The 17,255-nt window shown below is 60.4% G+C and overlaps 1 long non-coding RNA gene across 1 annotated transcript; it reads right to left on the bottom strand.

Annotated features, from left to right (window-relative positions):
• Positions 1–4,984: 4,984 nt before the first annotated feature.
• On the bottom strand, positions 4,985–17,116 carry LOC123277357 (uncharacterized). The gene is made up of 3 exons (XR_006514245.2): positions 12,874–17,116; positions 11,264–12,702; positions 4,985–10,884 (listed from the first exon to the last, which is right to left on the bottom strand). It is a non-coding gene; the product is annotated as an uncharacterized lncRNA (long non-coding RNA).
• Between the last annotated feature and the right edge of the window lie 139 nt (positions 17,117–17,255).

Here is a 17,255-nt window from a genome sequence, read left to right as displayed (position 1 = left end):
GGTGGCCTCCCCAGCTTCCTGGGTCCCCCAGCCTCTTGCTCAAGGCTGCCTGAACTTTGGGGAAACAGAGGAGGAGGAGGAAGGGGCGGGGGCTGCTGGCGGTAACCGCGGGCAGTGACCCCGCCTGAGAGGCCCCCACTGCCCCGTCCCCCATCCGCCGAGCCCCCGCCCGTTCCACGCAGGGGACGCCTTGTCTTGCGCAAGACAGGAAGGGGGAGGCCCGGGGTGGTGGCGGGTGACACCAGGACCCCGTGTCCACCCGGCTGTAGACGGGGTGGGCAAGGGAGGCCCCAGCCAGGCTTCCTGTGTGCTGACTGCACGGGGCAAAAAGGAGAAGTGGGGTCCTGGGTCACAGGGACATCTGGGCAGCGCCTTCCCTTCCCAGCCCAGCTCTCCCGCCTGCCGCCCTGATCCAGGGGCCCCGAGTTGAAATCCCAGCGCCCCATCTCCAGCTGCGTGACTTCGGACAGCGCATGTGCGCGGCCTCCGGTTCCGGGCGCTCCTGGGGAGCATGGAAACCCTCCTCCAGGCCTCCAACCCCTCTGGGGCATTGTCGTCATCGTCCCCATTCGCAGACGAGGAAACTGAGGCCATAGGGTGTTTTCAAACAGCAACCACCACGCTTGAAGATTTAGAAGCTTCATGGGCAAGGGCAGGCCTGAGGACCTACTGTGCGCTGGAGACACAAAGATGAGGCCAACGTGACCCCATCTTTCCACCCCGGCCCGCAGCAGGCGTGACTAGTCAATTAGGATTCTCCCTCCTGGGAGCCCAGATGCAGCCTCAGAACCCTGCTCTCCAGCCACTGCCACCCGGAGCGCTGAGGCCAGAGTAAGGGAGGAGAGTGCACTGGCCTGCTCCATCCCAGCTCCGGGCCGGTTCAGAGGAGAACCTTCCCAGGAAAGAGGTTGCCCTCTGGCAAGCTACCTTTGGGTACTTCTCTGTGACCAGGAGCTCTGGGACCCATCTACCCCTGCCAGCCCAGCCAATCAGGCCTGAACACGGCGTCTCCAGAGTAAGCATCTACGAAGTGGGGCTCCAGAGTGGCTGAGGAACAGCGCACAGGGCTGGAGCAGCATGTGGGGGACCAGAGGCAAAGCCTGGGCTCGGGGACAGTCACAGAGCCCCCAGGCCTGGGCCTGCCCCCTGGAGAGGAGGGGCTGGGGTCCAGGGCAGGGCAAGGAGGGGGCCAGGGCAGGAAAGGCCAGTTCCCCGGCATGCTGTGGGGTCCAGCAGCAGAGCCAGGGCACGTCCAGTGACCCGGAGCCCCAGGGTGGACTGTGCAAAAGGAAAAACGAAACTGAATGCAGAGCCCTGGGCCGCCCGCCAGCCCCGGCCACCCGTCTCCACATTGGCCGCCATCACCCTGGTCCAAGCCACCCTCCTCCTTGCCTGCACATCCACAGGTGTTTCCAATCCGGTCCCCTTGTCCCCTGCCCACTCTGCTCACACGGCAGCTGAGGGGATCAGAAGTGTAACCTGACCACGTCGCTCTCCTGCGTCAACCCCCCAGGGACCGCCCATCACATTTAAGGCAGAATCCAGATGCCTGACCCTGGCCTCTGAGCCCTGGACGTCTGGTCGCTGCCCCCCCAACACCACCTCCTACCTCTCTGCCCGTCACTCAGGCCTCCCCAGGTACACAAGCTTCTTTCTGTTCTTAAGGAAGCCAACCGCACTCCCACCTCTGAGCCTTTGCCCTCGCTGTTCCCTCCACCTGTAACACTGTTTCCCCGTATTCTCCCTCGGTAGCTGCATCTCATCAGTCAGGTCTCAGTAAATGCCACCCGACCCCGGGGCCACCCTGGACGCCTCCCTCATCGCCCTCCACCACACTCCCCTGGTAGTGGCTGCAGCACGCGTCCGAGTCTGGAATATCTCCTCATTTGTTCCCTTGTGTGCCCACCTCCCTCAGCAGAGTATCAGCCCCACGAGGGCTGGCAATGTGCCCACCTGCTCCCTGCTGTGTCCCCAGCACCTGGCGCACAGTAGGGGCTCAATAGATACTGGTTGAAAGAGATTGAGAGGAAACAGCTTAAACCATCTAGGGGGCTCCCGCTGGGGTCTTCCAAGTCCCCGTTCACCGTCCCTCCCTGGGAATCACAGGCTGGTGCCCCTCACGTGCTGACCGGCAGCCAGTGCACCGTGCTGGGGGAATCCTGCTTTCAGTGGGAAAGAGGATCGATTAGTGATGTCTGCCAAGGCCAGGCAGGCGGGGAGCATCTGCAGGCATCTGTGTCCGGTTTGTTCAGTGCTGTCTCCAGCCTCCCAGGACCATGCCTGGAACACAGTAGGTCTTCAGTAAATACTGGCGGAACGTCAGATTTGTGGGTTCTTCATCTACTTGGCTATTCCCTAAGGAAGAAATGCCACTTTAGCTCATTCAACCAACAACCGTCAGCCACCTGTTTGGTGACGCTCCACTGTGTGCTGACGCTGAGCACAGTCCGGGGAGACGTGCTGATCCTCTGTTCACAGAGGAGGAAGCCGAGGGGCTGGGACTGGACCGAGGTCACCCAGCTGGGTTCAGCTGACCCCAAAGATCTCCCAGAACCCAGGCTTGTGGGGTGGGGGAGTGAGGCCACTCCCAGACTCCTGCCCCCCACCCGGGGCATCACAAGGCCCCCCTGGGGTACGGGGTGAGGACAGGCAGCTATGCTTCCCTTTTGGGACATGTCACAGGGCTGTGGTTAAACGGAAGCGGCCCCTGCCCATCCCAGGCGCGGGCTCTGTGGGCCCCACCCTCTCCATTCCCAGCCCGGACTCTTCCCTGCTGACCCTGGCCGTCAGTTCCCCGTTCCTCTTTTCTCCAGGCAGGAGGAAGCGGGTGGGGCCATGGGAAGATCCAGAGACTCAGTTTCCTCATCTGACAAGTGGGCTCCACCCCTGCACCGTCAGGAGCTGGTCTCCAGGAGTGGTGGACATTCACTGAGACCATTCAGCAAAGACACAAAGCCAGGCATGGCGGGCGGGCGGGCAGGAAGCAGAGGTGGGCAGAGGGGCCTCGTGACCCCGTCTCCCTGCTCAGACCCACCCAGGGCTCCCCACTGCCTTTAGCCTAAGACCACGCCGCTCTGCCCGTGGAGTCTGTCCAGCCCAGCCCTCAGCCTTCCTCACTCCCCACTCACCTCTCACCTTGCTGCTCCAGCCACATGGTCTCTTAGAGTCACCTACCCATCTGCTCCATCCCACCATAGGGCCTTTGCACATGCTGTGCCCACTTGCTGGAACATTATTTCCTCCCTTTCTCAGCTACTAAGCCTCTGCTCATCCTTTAAGTCTCAGCTCTGCTTCTTCCAGGGAGCCTTCCGGACCTGCCCATTATAGGCCCTCAGATCACCTTGTGCTTGTCAGTCACAAATTGACATTTCTGAGGGTGATTTGGTTAATGTCCATCTCCCCCACTGGGCTAGGAGTTCCTTGTGGGCAGGCCTCATTCTCTCCCCAGCGCCTGACACAGAGTAGGTGCTTTATTGATATTTGTTGAATGAATGAATGATAAATGCAGAGTGAAAGGAGCAGCAGGCAGGTCCTGCCCTCCAAGCACCCTCTCCCACATCCAACTCTGGCCTTGGGCCCTGACCCAACCCTGCCCTGCCCAGACCCCTTCCTCAGGGACGGCTGCTTCAGCCACCCCACTCCTGGTCCCCAGAGCGCCACCTCCCTCACCTCTCAGAGCTTTACTCTCCTGGATGGAGACCAGAGGGCTGGCCCTTGATCGCGGGCCTTCAGACCGGGTTCCCCTGCGCCTGGTATTCTAGGACGGGCCTTGGGGTCTCCCTGCAGGAGAGGCCAGGAGGCCCCCGACCCCGACACCAACCAGAACAGCCCCCCTTATCTGTGTTGTGTTCAGGGCAGTCACAGTGACACAGGTACTTGGTCAGGACTTCGCCAACACACACTCAGCAAACACGAAAAGCCAGGCTCAGAGCCGAGGAGCCCCTGCCCGGAGGGTGGCCGGGAGGGCAGGCATGGCGTCGGCTGGCTCAGCCCTATTCCCACACGGGGGCCCCCAGCTCGGGCCGCGCCTCCCTCTGGGTGGCCCCCACGCTGCGGTGCCGGTGGCTGCCTTTATGGAGGCCGCGCATCCTCCTTGGTGGAGGCCGCGTCCTTCCTGTGGAACCCGGGGAGCTCGGCCGGGGTCTGCTTCCACCTCCCGGGCCAGCCTCAGGGGTGACACGGGCCACCGCCCTGGGGTCTGCCGTGAGCAACCGGCACCACAGCTTAGAAGAAGGAAAAACACCGAAAACCACCGGACAAGATGTTCCCAAAGAGGGCAGTGGGGGCTGAAAACCCCCATCTCGGCTCCTGCTGAGGCCGCCTCCAGACTCCCGAGGGTCGTGCTGCGGCCATGAGGGTCCCGCTCGGTCGCCCTCTCCTCTGGGCAGCGTGGGGCTCGGGGAGGGACCTCCCCCCCACCACTACTCCAGGTCCGGGCAGCGCCCCTGGGAGGGGAGGGCCCCGTGACCAGCAGTCACCGTGGCACCTGGACCACGTCCCCACGGCCGCCTCCTCAGGAGCAGCTGCTGAGACTGCCCCAAGCACAGAGTTTTGTGTACCTACTGTGTGCCATGTCCGGTGCAGAATGAGAAGCAGGTCCTGCAGAGTGGGGTCAGGGTGGACACAAGACACTCTGGGGAGCGCCTGCCTGCGTGAGGAGAGGGGGCAGGTCGCAGAAAGATCCAGAAGAAGTGTGTTCCAGGAAGAGTGAAGGACGAGGGCAAGGCAGGGCAAGGGGTAGGAAAGCTCAGTGTGTTGTTCAAAGTCCGTGTGGCCAGAGCAGAGGGGGAGGGAGGGAGGGGGCGTGGGGGGGGCACGGGCCAGCCCTGCAGGGTCTTGTGGGGTGCAGAGGACCAGGCCTCTCGGAGGGCTTGGAGCAGGGCAGTAGCCTGGACTGACTGAGGCTCTAACAGGATGGAACAGGGTGGGGACAGGGAGGGGCATGAGGAGGGGGCACCATGTGATGACCGAGGAGGGGGACGCGGGTCAGGTCCTGGAAGAGGCGGAAGGCAGAGCCGGCGGGATTTGCTGACGGGCTGGATGTGGGTTCAGAGAGAAGAGTCGAGAACAACGCCAACGTTTGAGGCCTTGTCCCCGGGTGGCTGGCAGTGCCGTTTTCGGAGCAGAGAAGACACAGGGTTAAGTGACACCCGTGTCTCTGATTTGGGCAACTGAGCAAGACAGAGGCCTGGGAGGAGGAGGAAAAGGCTGGGCCTGGGGAGTCCGCGTGGCCCCGGGGGACCAAGGGACGCACTGACGGGGACTGGGGAGCCCCCGTAAAGGCACGAGGGATGCGGGCGGCTGAGCTTGCCGGGCACAAGGTCAGGGATGGCAGGGGAGGCTGGAGCCCACCTAGAGGGCGTCCGGGAGGCCTGGGGCGGAGGGGGAGATGGCGTCCGGAGGTTCCAGAAGATGGAGCTCAAGGAGGGGAAGGGCCCGGGAGCCGAACACGGCCCAGAGGACGAGCCAGAGGAAACCCAGCAAATCCAGGCCCACCCGTGCAACCCAGAGGGCGGGTGTCAATGAGACTGGAACTGCTGACAGCCCAGCTGGGCCCCTGTCACCTTCAGAGCCATATTTCTTTGGGGCAGCCAAAGAGGCTGAGTCCTCATTGGTCCAAGTCAGCCAAGGGAATTCCTTTCTGGAATTCCTCCATTGTCATGTGGGACACCAGGGGAAGTCTACTGGGATATTTAGGAAATATTTCCCTGCCTGATAAAAGAGTGAGGTCTGGATGAGAAAGGTCTCTTGTCTGCCCACCCCATTCTCTTCTCAGTTAAGATGTGGTTATGTGGGATGTAATGTCTGGTGCCACAGCAGCCACTCGGGCCCATGAGGAAAACAACTGTGAAGAGATCCCAACCCAGAACCCAGCTGACTGATCCCAGAACAGCCCAACATCTGGGCTTCTTGTTCTACGATTTAATTAAATGTCTTTACTATTCCAGGCATGGAAGATGGCCTCACTGGGACAAGAAGAAAATGGGAATGAACCCTGAGGCGGGGAGAAAATAGAGAGGGCAGGGATAAGAAGGCTGAAAAGGGGCCTTTTAGAAAAGATTTCATTTGGGGCAGCAAGCTCCTGGGAGAAAAAAGTATCACTTTGCAGACACTTAACCCCTCACCTAGAAGTGTGGGTGCCACAGACAGATGCACCTCATGCTACAGGAGAGGAAATGAGGCCCGGGGCCATCAACAGCTGCCCACAGCAGAGAAAGGCTGGCTCGGTCACCCAGCCATGCTGGTTATCTCCCATGTGTCCTTGGACCTCTCTGAGCCTCGACTTCTCCATCTGCCCCGGGGTTGAGAACAGCAGGCGGCCGTCCTGGAGGTCCTGAGCCTCAAGGAGCCGCGAGCGCTCGGAAAAGTGGCTGAGAGGCAGTGAGCACAGGGCTCCGTAAGCGGAGGCTCCTGTTTCTGCAAACAGTAGGCGCTCCAGGAAGGGCCCTCTCCTTCACCTTCTGTATACCGGGCGCCCTTCCAATCCTATGCGTCCATTACCCTGTTTACTCCCCACGGCAGCCCAGGAGCCTCGGCCACTCCCCAGCTCCCGGCTTCCCTGGCCCCACGTTCAGTGACTCACCCTCAGTGAGCACCCTCAGGCCCACCATGGCCCCACTGTGACCTCACTGAGTTCCCTCCACCCCTGCTCGCATGCCTCCTGGGACAGACAGCTCACTCTCTGAGAGCCCCACTCTCCAAAGTCCTTTGTCCTACGTGGCCCTAGGCGAGGACCTGGGGCCTCTCTGGGCCTCATTCTCCACACCCTTGCAAGGGCATCATTGCAGTCCCCCTGCTGGGCAGGTCACATGGCCCCGGAAGGCCCTGGGCGCAGAGCCTGGCCTAGAGCTGTGCTCGGTCAGCAGGAAGAATGGTTATTAGACGTTATTGTTGCACGGGGCTGGCCCTGCCTCTGCATCTGTTGGGTTTGGGAGCTGAGGTGCCTGGAGTGTCCCCGGGCCGACGCAGCAGCTGGAAGAAGGGGAGGGAGCAGGGGCTCCCGGGACCGCCCCGCGGCCCCTGGCTCCAGCTCGTGCCCCACCCAGGGCCACCGCAGTCTCTGAGGACCCATTGTTCCTGTCTGGCTCGGCTCCAGGGTCCTGGCCCTGCCCAGGCTCCCACTTCCCTCCAGGATCCCCGCCACCCCCGGGGCGTGGGCCTCCCGACAGGGCCCTGGAGAGGGTGCCAGATGTGGCAGAACCCAGCCGTGGAGCACGAGTTCGAATCCCGCTCTGGGCCTCCCCAGCTGTGTGACCTGAGGCACTTCCCCTCGGGGCCTCCGCGTCTGCATTCGTCACACGGGTGATGGGACCTCACAGAGCTGGAGTGAGGATTCAGCGAGGGTGGGGGTGGCAGAGTGCCCAGCACAGAGCAGGCCTCAGGGAACGTCAGTCCCACTTCCTCTGTTCCCCTGGCCTAAGGGACGGAGCCAGAAGAGCCAACGCAGGGTCAGGCGGGGGCATGAGCAGAGCACTGGATGAGGAGTCGGAGGCCAGGGTCCCAGATCTGACCCCTGGCCCTGCTGTGTGACCTGGGGCAGGCCGCGGGCATCTCTGGGCCCTAAATGAGGGAAAGAAGAGACCGGGACCCTCCTCTCTCCCCAGGAAGCAGAGGGGAGGGGCAGAGCCAGGCTTTCTTTTCATTTTTTCATTTTCAGCACAAAGGGCTTGAATGAGAACCAGCTGCCGAGACAGAGAATCCTATTGTGAAGGCGCCAGAGGCTGGGGCGAGCGGAAGAGGCAGCCTCCCGGTGCGGGGCTGGGTAAACAGAGGCCGGGCCTCTGCCAGCGAGCTCACGGCCTGCCGGCTGGGGGTCTCCCGCACCTCCTGCGCGGCCTCGGTCTCTGTGCCCCGCCCAGGCGTCACTCTCCTCGTCTGCAGCCTGGGTGGAGGAAGGCTCTTGCCGCCCAGGCACGAGGAGCGTGTTGTCACAGCTCTGCAGAGCCCGGCTCCGCCAGCCGCTGGCCATGGGACTGGGGTTAAGCCACTTTAACCTCCCTGTGCCTCAGTTTCCCCATCTGTGAAATGGAGACAATAATAGTTCTAACCTGCTGGGAAGATGAACCAAAACAACTCAGCCCAGAGCCTGGAGCACAGGAAATATTAATGATGCACATTGTTCTTATTATTATCTCCTGCACTGGGCCTGCTACAGCCCCTCCAAGGAAAACCTTCTTTCCCCTGAGTACTGAGTCGTCTCGACAATTCCATCACGTGTTTCCTGAGCGCCTAGCACGTGCCAGCCTTGAAGCCCACATTCCAGGAGAAGAAAGATGCTAAATGCAAGGCTGTGTGTGTAGGGCTTGGCGCATACTTGGTGCTCAGTGATGCTGTTCACCCACCCCTGGCCCTGTGGCTGCTCTGTGCTGGGTTCCTGCTGGGGTCTGAGGCACAGCCCTCCCAGGGGTCCCAGGCAGAGGGTCTGGATGGGGGGAGGAGATTGGCATGTGGAAGAGGCAATATCCTGCAGTGGAGGATGCCCAGGTGGCCTCGGGAGCTGGAAGAGGTCAGGGCGGGCTTCCTGGAGGAAACAACTATGAATGAAATTAACATCTATTGAGCATTATTCTGTGCCAGGCACTGCTGTCTTCACAACAGCCCTCTGCAGAAGGTTTTCTTCTCACACACCCGTTCTATGGGCAGAGTCTGAGAACAGAGAGCTCGGGAGCCTGCCTGAAGTCACACAGCAAAGACGAGATGGAGCCACAATTGGAGCCCTGAATTCTGACTCAGTCACTGCCCTGCTCCCCACGCAGTGCTCTCCAGCCTCCGGGCCTTCTATGGGGCTGTTCCTTCTACCCAGACCGCCCGCTCACCGTCTCCTCCGGCAGGAATCGCCCCGATACAGCCTCCTCTGCAGCCCGCTCCCCACTTCTCAGACCCCCCCAAGGCCTCAGTGCTTTATACATCGTGGGGGGGCGGGGGGAGGCGTCCCTGATACAGACTCCTGAGAGGCAGGGCTGGCCCGGTTCCCCCCAGGAACGAGGAAGGAGGGGAACGGGAAGTTCTGAGCCTGCCCCGCGCCCCCGCGCCTGGCTCACAGCAGCTCAGGAGGTCGGCTCTGGGGTCAGCCCTGTTTTCCAGAGGAGAAAACCCAGGCGAGGAGGGGAGGAGGCCTGCACAATTCTGGAGCCCGGGCCGCCTCACTCCTGCTTGCCGCAGGCATGAAGGGACCCAAAGCGACTCTGAGCCTCGGTTTACCCATCAGTGAAATGGAGCTGGCCGGGCCCTTCGGGGAGGAGGAGACGCAAACAGACTTGCTCACTGGGGCCGGCGGGCAGGAAGCCCTCCCGCAGGCTGGCCGTTACTATTACTGCCATCATTATTGTAGCTCAGCGACCTGCCCTGTCAGACCCGCAACCCCCACACCTGCAGCTCTTCCTGTAATGAGACCGGTGCCCAGGCCTCAGCGAGGGGCCCGGATCGCCCGTTTAATTATAATCTCTGGGAAAGGAAAACAGCCCCCTGGGCGGCCGCGCCGCTGTGGCCGCAGCCTGTGGGGGTAACCTGACGCCCCTCGGCCCGCCCGCCCCGCCTCTGTCAGAGTCCCGCCCAGGTAACACTCCTGTTTTTCCAACCCCAAACCGGGGCTGGCATGAACTCAATGCCCGGCATTGTCCTGGGACCAGGCCCCCCAGGGCCCCGGGCCCGGCCTCATCCTTCCTCCAGCTGGGGATCCGGCCCCCAGGAGGTGTCCCACGGGAGATCAGAAACTGGCGGGCCCGCTGGGCGGCCTCCTGTGTGCTGGGTCCTCATCTTCTTGCGTGTCCCCTCCTCAGGCCTATCCAACTTCGCCGCCTGGAGCGGCTTGCACTGTGCCCGTTCTCCAGATGGAGAGACCGAGGCCTGGGGAGTCGAGTCGTTGCCCAAGTTGATGCAGGTGGACTTGGCGGAGCCCAGGTCAGGCCGGATCAGGACCTTTCCCAGGAGGGGCTGGGCCCTTGGCCCTCACGGGACCCAGGCATCGGGGGACTTCTGGGGAGTTAGGCTCCCTGCTGGGGCTCCTCAGAGCAGAGACAGGAGGCCCGAACCCTGGGGCCAAGGGTGGCGTGGCTGCAGGCTCGGGTTCCCCCACAGCACTCGGGGGTCCAGTCCAGCCCTGGCCCTGCCCTGCTGCCCTCTGGGCCTTGCTCTCCTGAGCTGGAAGACGAGGCGGGGAGAAGATTCAGGTCGCCAGCTCTGCGAAATGCTTAGCAGGTAGTAAGCGCTCGACGGACAGGCGATTAAAAGCCAGAGCTTGGAAATGGCAAAGGTTATTAGCAAGCACACAGCAGCTGGGAAAAGGGAACTAAGACAGCGTGAGACCCCCGCCATGTCACCCGTGACCCAGGGGCCAGAACTGAAAATAGAGTGGCTCGGGGCACTCGCCCGCCACCCCAGGGGGATGTAAATTGATGCACGTGCCCTCTTTTGCTCCCTCCAGATCCCCGCCTTCCCCACCCTGAGCTGTGCCTGGGAAGCTGACCTGTGTGGAGCTTCCTGTCAGTTCACTGAGTGGAGGTGCCGCCAGAGACGGGAGGGCAGACCAGGGACAGCTCCTCCCTGCTGCGTCCCGGGCTGGAGCCGTCCTTCGTCACCGTTCTCAGCTCCTGCCAGGGGCTTCCCCATGCACCCCCACCCTGCAAACATCAGCGGTCCACTGGGGCCAGCCCCGCTCTGCGTCTGTCCCCGTTGGTTCCCGTAACCCTGCCCACACCTTTGCAATGGGCTCTTTGAAGCTCTCCTCCAGCTACTCTGTTTGAAAGGGGTATTTCCTGCCAGATCCTGACTATTATCCCATTGGAAATAAACACGGCAAAATGTGAAATTTGACAAAGCCAGGTGATGGGGACCTGGGGCTCATGATACCATCTTCTGTGACGTCCTGGGTGGTTGAAATAGTTCCTGAGGAAATAAGGAGACAGTGGAGAGAGAGCAAGCTCAGCGGCTGGGAGGCCCAGCCCATCGGGCTCCTGGCTGAGGGCCCTGAGGTCAGTAGATGTCACAGTGTCCATCCCCCAGCCTTCGGCCACACTGGCCCACTTCTCTCTCCTCCTGGGCCCCTTCTCCCCTTTCCTGACTCAGTACCTCCCTGTAGGAAATGGGCAGCACGTGGGGGTCACTGCAGAGGGGCCCCAAGCAGGACCACTGCGCCCCCCACAAGGAAGGGCCTGGCCCCCACCCACAGCTCCCAGCCGGAGAACCAGCAGCCCGGAGGAAATCCAGCTCCAATGGGACGTCATGGATGGGGGGTGGGGCGGAGGGGTCTCCAGAGAACACTTACCCCTGGGAATTCCCGCCTCTCTTCCAACCTCAGTTTCTCCATCGGACCAGGCCCTGTCCAGCCCTTCTCGCAGAGATCAGTTTTGGATTTTTCTTGTTTGTTTGGGGGGATTTCTTTTCACATCTCCATCCACAGTGACTCAGACTGTCACTTGTCACACAGGCCCACATGGAATCATTTTGTGCACTGTTTTGGTTTCGCATCTGGCCCTTCTTCGCTTTTCCTTCTCTCTCCCCACGTTGGCACTGAGAGTGGGTTCTTCCTTGTTGTCTGTCAGCGTGAAAATCCGACGCAGACGATGCCTGGATGAGGGGTTTCTTTATCTGTCATTCCTTTTACGAGCCAGCATCCCACGGGACAGCCTTCAGCGTCTGGCTTTCCCACTCGTCCTCGGGCATTCACGACAGCGCTATTCCCGATCGCCCAAAGGTGAAAACAGCGTCCATGTGCAGCAATGGGTCAGCGGATAAACGTAACGCACGCCGGCCACGCAATGGGGCGGTATTCGGCCATAACAAGGAACGAGGTCCCCACGCCCGCCACGTGCACCTCAAAGCAGTGCAGATGGAAAGAAGCCAGACACCAAAGGTCCTATGTCGTGTGACTCCGTTTACGTGAACGGTCCGGAGCAGACAAACCCGTAGAGACGAGGCTGAGCCGTGGCTGCCGGGGCTGGAGGAGGCGCAAGGACTGACGGGTTTAACGGGCGCCGGGCCCCTTTGGGGTGACGGAAATGTTCTGGAACGACGTGGAGGTAACAGTCGCACAACGCAGTGAATGTAACAAATGTCACTGAATTGTGCACTTTAAAATGGTTCACTAATTAATGATTAAAGTGATTTTATGTTTTGTGAATTTCATCTCAATTTTTGAAACTATAAAAGATAGGAATGTATATGTTCCTCCTCTTTTTTAAAATAAAAGTGGAACACCATATACGCAATATTTTACCTAGTTTTTTTGAGTTAAAAATAAACCCTAAGGAAAAAAATACCTGTGTGATTAAGAATGTTTAAAAACAGGCAAACAGAAAAGATTTTTCTCACACAGGGCACCAGAGAAAACTGTGAGCCGTTCTTTTTAACAGCTGTGTACTAGTCCATGGTGTGGACAGACAGAATGGAGTCACCTGCTTCCCCAAAATGAAGAATGACGAGTTTTTTTGCCTCTTTCTCTTCCTTTTCCTTTGGTCTCTACACACATGTAGGCTCTTGACGCGTGAGGCAAGAAGGATTGTATTTCGCCCTTGCTCCAATCCTGTTTTTTCTCCCATTTTTCAGATGAGAAAAGTGAGGCCCAGAAAGGAGAAAGCCGGGGAGGGACGGAGCCAGCGCTCCACGGCAGGCCTGTCCGGCCCGGACGCCCACAGCCCTGGGCTCCCCTTGCTGGGGATGCAGCGGGAAATGATGCTGACCGAGGGGCCTGCCGGGGGAGGCGTCCTAGTGGGAAACAGACGAGAACAAGATGACAGTAACCTGTGGCCTGTTCCCAGGTGTCAAGGTTGTAGGGAGAAATCAAGGAGGAAAGGGGGAGGACGGGACGGGGGAGGTTAAATTTTAAATAGGGCCCTGACGGGGGCCTCGCTGGGGAGGTGATGTTTGGGCAAAGACCTGGAGGAGGTGAGAGAGCGAGTCCTGTGGCTTTCATCCTCTCCAGGGAACAGTGTTCAGAGCAGAGGGAACAGCAAGTGCAAATGCCTGGAGGCAGGGAGCTGTGCAGAGCTGGGCGTTGCTGGGGCATGAAGGGAAAGAAGCAAGGTCAGGCCACGGGGGGCTTGTGGCCCAACTGAGGTGGCCGGGCTTTATTCTGGGGCCAGTAGGGAGCCATGGGAGGGTTTGGAACAAGGCACATTGGAGGTTAGACTTGGGTTTCCACAAACTCCCTCCAGCTTCTCCGGGTGGGGGAGGGGGGCAGGAGAGCACCTCGCTGGCGGCTCAGACTGGGAGGGGTCGTCGTGGAGATGAAGGGAGTCTGTCTGGGGCTGGACGGCTGGTCTGGAGGGCGGAGGGAGGCCTTGCCCACCTCCCCTCCACCTCTGCACCCTTGAATTTAGTCCCCTTGGAGGAAGCCAGCTCCCAACCTCCCCAGAGAAAGTGCCAAGAAGGGAAGGAGAACTTTGCTGACTCAACGGCTTGGGCCTCCCAACTTCCCTCCAGGGGAGAGCTAAGCCCGAGGGTGGGGGGCGCTGAGGGCAAATAAATAAAATAAATAAAGCAATTACAACCATGGTAAGCGAGAGACAGCAGTTAACAAGGTGACCTGACGTGTGGGGATGTCATCAGGGAGGGCTTCTTGGAGGAGGTGGTGTTTGAGCCAGAATCGGAATAAGAGGTAGGCGTTCAACTAGGCCAAGATAGAAGGAAGAGCATCTCAAACAGAGGGAACAGCACCTGTCAAGACCCTGAGCCCAGAGGAAGCCTGGCAGGTTCACGTTTCTGAAGGGAGGCCTGGCTGGGCAGCAGGAGCCCTGTGTGCCGAGCCCAGGGCAGACGGCAGCCTGACCGGGAAACACGCCCAGCCTGGCCCCACACAGGTCAGCTCCTGGCAAGGGTAGCTTCTGTCGCGGGGAGCTTGCCTTGGTGAAGCTCCCGGCCCGTAATCTTCTCTGAGCTTCACCGCCGGCCAGTATTCGGCAGAGAAACATGGCAAGTCCCAGGAGCTGTGCTTCTCTTTGGGGAGACGAGGAAAGTGGGGCCCGGAGGGGTCGTCGACTTTGAGGGGTCACGCCAGGAGAAGCTGCCCAGAGTTCCACGCCCGGCACAGCCTCCCCGGCCCCTCCCTGCTCCTTGCAGGACCCACTCGGTCACACTTGGTGGGGGGCCTTAGGGGGCAGGGGCTGCAGGAGAGGCAGAAAAGTCACAGCAGGAGCTGGCCCCACTGCCCGCGGAGGCTGGGAGGGGACGACAGAGGAGAGACAGAGAGAAGAGGAGAGGAGGGCAGTGAGGGAAAAGGAAGGAAGAGGCAGATAGGAGAGGGAGACAGAAGCAGAGCGACAGAGACGGGCAGAGGGAGGGGAGCGAGACAGAGACAGACGGAGAGCCCAAAATGGGGAGACAGAAGGAGACAGAGGGAGAGACAGAGCCGGCCCGGGCAGGCAGCGCCCCAGAGCCGCCAAGTCTCGAACTCACCGCTTCTGGGATTTAAGAACCTTGCCAAGATCCCAAGGTCTGATTTGAAAGCACTGATGCTCACTCGTTCGCCAAGCACACACTGAGCACCCACTGGGTACCGTGTGCCAATGCTGTTCCAGGCACTGGGGCAGGCCCGCAGACTCAGCCCGCTCTCCCAGGGCCGACACCCTGAGGGGGCACAGGTGTTTTCCAGCAAGCAGACCCACGGATGTGTTTCTCCAAACAGTGATAAGGGCTTGGAGGGTGAAGACAGGGAGCCACGAGCGGGTGCCAAGGAGGCCCCGCTCCTGAAGGGGCGGCAGCCCAGGCTGCTGGGGCCGGGCTCAGCGGGAGATGAGGGGTGAAACAGCGGGACAGCGGGAGTCCCTCATGGAGCAGCCAGGAGGCCAGTGACCCGGAGTCAAGAGGGCGGGTGAGGCAGGGCGTGGGGCGGACGGGAGCCCAGAGCAGTGACGGGGTCCCACCCCACAGGCCTTATAGGACCTCGAGGGGCCTCTGAGCCGGGTGGGACCCGAAAGGGCTCCGAGCTGGGGAGGGACATGGTCTCACTTGGTTCTAAGGGGATCCTCTGGCTGCAGGTGGGGAACTGACTGAGGGGCCCGAGGTGGAAGCAGGGAGCCCCAGGGGAGGTGCCCGCAGGGGTCAGGGCAGGTGATGGGGTGGACCCCGCAGCGTCCGGGAAGGTGGGGAGACAGGAGGGAGTGGGCAGCTCTGCCCTGGAGAAGCAGGAGGACTGCAGGGGACCAGGGCCCCACAGGAAGACTCCTTCTCCAGCACGCCACCAACCGCCCTCTTTGGGCCACCACGAGCTGCCCCCCAGCCTCTGTGTCACAGGCTCCAGAGAACCCACACACTCTCGGTGGCCTGAGACAAGACTTCCCAAATTTGCGTGCTTCCTTCTGCTGGAGAGTTTGCAGATGGAAGAGAAAGGGGAGGTGGCGAGGGGAGGAGGAAGGGACACCGTCCCCTTGCCACAGACACGCCGACACCCGCCCCACACACCTGCCTGTGTATGAGCATCGAGTCAACATGTGCACACCTGAAACTCACACAGGCTCCTGTGTCAGTCACGTCTCAATGAAGCTGGAAAAAAGGAAGAAGAAGAAAGACGCTCCAGTGGGACAAGCACCCGGGGCCCTCCGCCTCTTCAGGAAGCGTTAGGAGTAAGTGATTCATTCCTGCCAGAAATGAGACGAAGAGACGATAATAATAGCAGTGGCTGCTCCTGCAAACTGATGACATGCCAAGGGCTTCCCAGATATTATTTCTATTTTTATAAATTGTCACTGTGTATTTGGATTACAAAATTAAGAGACTCATTGTAAAAAAACGAAAAAGTGAGACAGACGGAGGGGAGGGAGAGGAGAAGAGGAAGGAGAGGAATTCTAACTTTACGGAAATATATCTAACTCACTCTCCTCCGGGCATACTGGCCTTCTCACCGCCCCTCAACACGCCAGGCCTGTGCCTGCCTCAGGGCCTTTACACCTGCTGTTCCCTCTGTCTGAAATGCTCTTACCTCAGAGGCTGGGCCCCATGGCTCCCTCCCTCCCTGCTCACGGAGAGGCCTTCCCGGACCCCGCACAGTCCCTCCACCAGTCTACGGTTCTTCTTCACAGAACACACAGCTCCCTGACACTGCATTCGTTTACCGTCTGTCTGCCACCACTAGAATGTCAGCTCCGTGATGGCAGGGACTTTGTCTGTTCACTGCTATATCCAACATGTTCTGAACCACTCCTGGCACACAGTAGGTGTTCAATGCACATTTGCACCAGTGAATGAACGAGCAAATAAATGCATGGGCGAATGAGCCGTCTCTCCCGCAGCTAGAGCAGGAAGAGGAGTCCTCTGAGGGCAGCCACAGGGTCCTGCTTGCGTCTGGCACACAGTAGGCATTTGTGGAATGAACAGATGGACAGTGGGGTCATCTGGAATTGAGAGGCACCAGAGCAGAGAAAACAAGACAGAGGAGGAGAGATTTCCCCAAGCGTTGGCACCTGTCCAGGCCTGCCCCTGTGTCAGTCACTTCATCCTCACAGCCACCCCCCGAGGCAGGTTTTATTTTAAGCCCATTTTCCAGATGAGGAAACTGAGGCTGAGTGAGGAGAAGCATTTTTTCCAGGTCCTGCAGCAGGAAGGGGCAGGGCTGGCCCTGGAAAGCAGGCCTGTCCGCTTCCGAGTTCAGGGCCCCAAGCCGAGTGCGCCCGGCCTGTCCGAGCTGCCGACCGCGGCCGATCACCTGCCGTGTGCTGAGCGCAGGGCTGACCCCGCCGGTGGAATTTGAGCCAGGACTCTCCAGCCTCCGACATTTGTAGGAGAGACCAGGCGTCCACATTTTTGGTGAGGTCTCCTGCTCTTCAGCACCAGCTACCAGATCAAACTTTGAGGAAACACTGCAGGTGACACAGAGCGAGTCCCAGGGCTGCGAGTTTGAGACCCTTGGTCCAGGCTTGGGATTTCTGGGAACGTGGACACCGTGGAGGGTAGGGCAGGCAGAGAAGGCTTCCTGGAGGAGATGGAATGAGGCTGGCCTTGGGCCTAAGGAGGGTGGGGCCAGCCTGACAAGAGGAGACCTGTGTGAGCGAAAGCAGGAGGGGCCTGGGACTGCCCTCAGGCCACGCCGGGGGTCAAAGCAGGCTGCTGCCCGGAGTCCCTGCTGGAGAGGCCCAGCAGGTCAGACCAGATCCACGCCAGGGACCCCTGGGGGTCAGAGCACCAGGGCCACAGCCTCTGCCCCCACCCCCACCCTGCTTCCCTGCCATCCCCCCCGTGGCCCTCTGGGATCTCAGCTGCCTGGGACACATTTCCCAGAAGACTCTGTGTCCCTGTGAAGTCCCACGGGGCCAGCTGGAGGGAGG

Source organism: Equus asinus, chromosome 15, assembly GCF_041296235.1.
Source record: "Equus asinus isolate D_3611 breed Donkey chromosome 15, EquAss-T2T_v2, whole genome shotgun sequence".
NCBI lineage: Eukaryota > Metazoa > Chordata > Mammalia > Perissodactyla > Equidae > Equus > Equus asinus.
This window is presented reverse-complemented; position numbering and strand designations above follow the sequence as displayed.